General features: G+C 36.3%; 1 pseudogene; it reads right to left on the reverse strand.

The window, feature by feature from the left end:
* Positions 1-526: 526 nt before the first annotated feature.
* LOC101698396 (T-complex protein 1 subunit delta pseudogene) lies at positions 527-4000 on the reverse strand (annotated as a pseudogene).
* Between the last annotated feature and the right edge of the window lie 316 nt (positions 4001-4316).

The raw sequence follows: 4316 nt of genomic DNA on the forward strand, positions 1-4316 counted from the left end.
TTCAAAAACAAAAGAAACTAAAAGAAAAACATAAATACTACAATAAAAAGAACTGAAAAATGGTTAAACCACATATTGGTTAAAGATAAAGTAATTAAACAAAAGAATACATAATATTTAAATGATATGACCAAATGATGAATATGTACTATTGGATAATATTTTACACTAGAAATCTAGAAGTCATTTTCTTCAACCATAAATGAGATATCTACAAAATAATCACATATTGGTATAAACACAAAATTGAAATATTTTAAAGCATTTACATGAGACTGAATATGTTCCTTGACAGTAATCAAAGTAAGATTTAGATTTATTGCATAAGATTATAGGATTAATTTTCTATGCATTTATAAATTCCAAACATTTTATTATAATATGTTTCCAAAAAAGAAGTCATAATGGAAAAAAACTATATGTTCATATTGAATATTTAGGAGAAACTTATAAGAGAAAAGAAACATTATTGCCTTTTATGATAAATATATAATTCAGATTTATTTCTAATATTATCATAGTGGAAAATTGTATTCTTTGTTCTTTGTTTTGGATCCTATTTACTCTTATTTTTTGCATTCCTAGCCTAATATACTTGCATAAAAAAATGAAGAAAAGTAAATATTATTAAGCTCACAGCCATTTCAAGAACAAAGAAGAAAAAATAATATAATAAAACCAAAGAGAAAAGACTGAGGTAAATGATAAAAAGAAGAGAAATTCAAAACAGAGAACAAAATGTAATAGGGGCCGAGAGCTAAAAGAAAGGAAGAAACCTGTCCTAGAAATGAGGAATTATAGTCTCAGAGATACTAAAATTCCAGAAGAAATACGAATGTTCGAGTATATTCCTGTAGTGATTGTAAGAATGGCCATTTTTATCCCATATCTCAATTTTGATGTCATACTTTTGTTCTTCCTACTGAGAACCAAGTACCATATTGTGGTAGCTGATGTAGAGTATATATCTCATTCAGGACAAAACAAATAAGAAAATTCCCAGTTCTCATAGGCTAATCTCCAAGACTGTAACTCAGAACTATCTTTTTTTTTGCCTTTTGAAGTCAGATATTTAGTATTTAGTTATTCCAATACAATTTCATGCAAATACCAACTGGAAGACCAAGTCCAGGAATTCATAGAGGAAACAATCTCCCAAACAACAAGGAATATCAAGATCTTCTTCCATTTGAGTTCTAGTACTGGTATTATAATGCTGCCAGTCAGCCAGTATATTCAGATTATTGAGTGTTTACCACATCATCAATTTTCAAAATGCTCCGGACAGTTTCAGTTGCTAGGGTCAGAGCACTGACTGAAACCAACAAAGGCTGGACAACCATTTCCTCCAGAATGTTGGAAATACCACCCTTTCAGACATTAATGTCTGTAGTTTTTTCTCCTTGGGCATTCTGGTTTCTTAGTTCCATTAGTGTAGAAATGGCAGTCAGGCTAGCATTTTCAGCTAGTGTAGATGAAATGACTTCCATAGCATCTGTGAAAGCACAGACACAGTAGGATTCCATACCACTCAGTGTTCTTGAATATTTAGTCAATCGCAGGGCCAACTCTATTCTGGAGCACCACTTCCTACAATAAGAGCTCTCTTCTTCACTAAGCAGCTAATAACACACAGGGCATCACGAATGAAACGTTCAGCTTCTTCAATCACCAGTTTGTTAGAGCCATGAACAGCAATTGTAACTGTTTTCCCAGTGCTTGCATAGCTAGTAATCTTGAGCAGTTTACCAGAACCATTTAAATTGACCTTCTCAGCTAACTCAGCAGAATCTAGCATGTCAGCAGTGAATTGGTCAATATGAGCGACTGGCTTGGTTTCCACTGTCTTACAAGTGAATTCAATGTCTTCTCTTTCAATATCCTTAACCACTACAATTTTCTTTTTGTTCAGAAAATGTAATGCAAGATCACTAAGAGCATCTCTTAGGATAGACTTCTATTTGAGAAGGATCTTGTTTTGATTACACCCTGTCTTTTTAATTTGCTTCACTAAATTTAAAATATAGGCTCTCTCTTCTCACAGCCCTCAGTCCATCTGGGCATAGTCAGAAACTACTATTTGATTAGCCATATCTGTTTTGGGAGCAGATAAGCAAAACTGAATGAGCCCAATCTTACCCTTTTCAACTCTGGTTATGCCAGAATTTGCCACTTTTTGGGGAAGAACTAGCCCTTCCATCCACTCACAGTCATCAATTGTCCTGCCAAGCTTCTTAACTATTTTAATGTCTCTAAGATCCACACTAGTAGCCATGGCAGGGTCAATCACTTTCATTACTGCATTTACACTCTGTGGAGAAAGCAGACTTGAATACGGGGAACCACCTTTGAGTTCAATGAAGTGGTTGCACTATTTAAAAAAGTTTCTCTGTCACTCAGTTCCACCGGCCGAGACATGTCAGTCAAGATGTCAAGGCCCTTTTCCAAAGCCTTCAGGAATGACTTGGAAATGACGGTTGGATAAATCCCTTTCTGAAGCAGCTTAGTACAGGAATCTAAGAGAGAGCCAGCAATAATGACCACTGATATAGTGCTATCTCTTGCTTCTATATCTTGAGCCTTAGACAGTTCCACCAGCATTCTGGCTGCTGGATATAACACTTGCATTTGTTTCAGAATGGTGGCACCATCATTTGTAATGGTCACATCATCGTTTCCATCTTGAATCATTTTATCCATGCCTTTAGGTCCAAGGCTTGTTCTAACAGCATCAGCAACAGCTTTGGCTGCTGGAGTGTTGCTGAAGCAGATCTGGGCCAGCTTGTCAAGCTCCTGATAGGCGCTTTTCTTGTGGCCGCCAGCAGTCCCAGCAGGGGCCCCATTCAGGGGTGCCATGTTCTCTGGCATGGTAAATATAACTAAGTCTGGGCTGCCTCAGTAAGGATGGATGGACACAGATTTTGGTCAGCTGCCAACTCAGAACTACCTTTAAAATGCAATTGAGGGCCGCAGATTTAGATCAGTGGTGCCTTGCCTGCCTTGCAAGTGTAAGGTCCTGAGTTCAATCCCCAGTACCAAAAAAAAAAAAAAGAAAAAAAAAAGCAATTGAAACTTATCAGGAGATAAAAATTATATTCTTTTAATCACTCATTTACTTTGGGGTAAGGTATGTAAAATATATATGGGTACTTTTGTCATACATCAACAGTCATATGTCACAATTATTTTGCTATTTAGTAAGCTCCTTGGTTTGAAGTGATGTTAAGTAGTATTTTTTGTTGATGGATCTAATATCCTATAAGCTCTCAGATAGCAATGCCAGCAGAAAAATAAAACCAGGCCTGAAATATATGTGCTAAACCCAGTAAAGATAAATCACTGTCCCTTGCATGGTGGAAGGGATCTGATACAATCAACTTGCCACCAAGTGTCCATGTGGTATCCATGTGGTATCTTTCCATTGGTGGAGAATTAAACTTTTAACAACCCCTGTTATCAGCTAGATTTGGGTGAAATGAATGTATGCTATTGCAACTCTACAAGATATAACTGAAATAGACAGTGAATATTCAAATTAAGGTCTTTTATTATATTAAGAGACACATCACCATTAATCCCCCTCAGAATATTATCTTCACTCCAAACAGTCATATCCAATCGTTCTTGTCACTTACTGAGGAAGTTCTGGAAGTCCTTTTTCAAATCTATAGTGTATCCTGCTCTTGAATGCTGTCCAACAGAAAGGTCGGCATATGAAACTATTACAGTGAGTCCTCATCCACCTTATTTACTGGATTGGGCACCACGCAATGGCTGGCTCTTCTCCCAAGTCAAAATGACCATGAAAGGTAAATATCTTGAATCTATTTAAGGCCTTAAGGTAGCCACAACAGTGCAACTAATGACGCTCACAAAAGAGGACTTCCAGATTTGCTTCATAATGTGGCAAGAATGATGGGATGAAAATTTTTCAAGTGAGGTGAACAATTTGAGGCAAATTAATTGAAATGTGTATTTCACCATAATATTTTTTTTTTTTTTTTTTTTTTTTTTAGTACCGGGGATCAAACTCAGGTCCTTGCACTTCCACAGCAGGCGGTGAAGCCACTGAGCTGAATCCCCGGCCCGCACCATAATCTTTTAAAAATTTTAATTATTCATCTTACTTTTTAATCACACCTTATCCATAACCTTGAATCTCTGTCACCATAGCTACTTTGTTTATTAGAGATAATGACTATTAGATTATAGAGACTGATAAAGTGGCTGAGTCACCACTGTACAGTAATTTGTTGTTTGGTACCTCTTCCATGGCAGGCAGCCTATGGTGTAAATTCACATAAAATGCCAAATTT

This window comes from Heterocephalus glaber, unplaced genomic scaffold (genome assembly GCF_053883595.1).
Source record: "Heterocephalus glaber isolate CG9 unplaced genomic scaffold, H.glaber_assembly_v1.0 deba00001577, whole genome shotgun sequence".
Lineage (NCBI taxonomy): Eukaryota > Metazoa > Chordata > Mammalia > Rodentia > Bathyergidae > Heterocephalus > Heterocephalus glaber.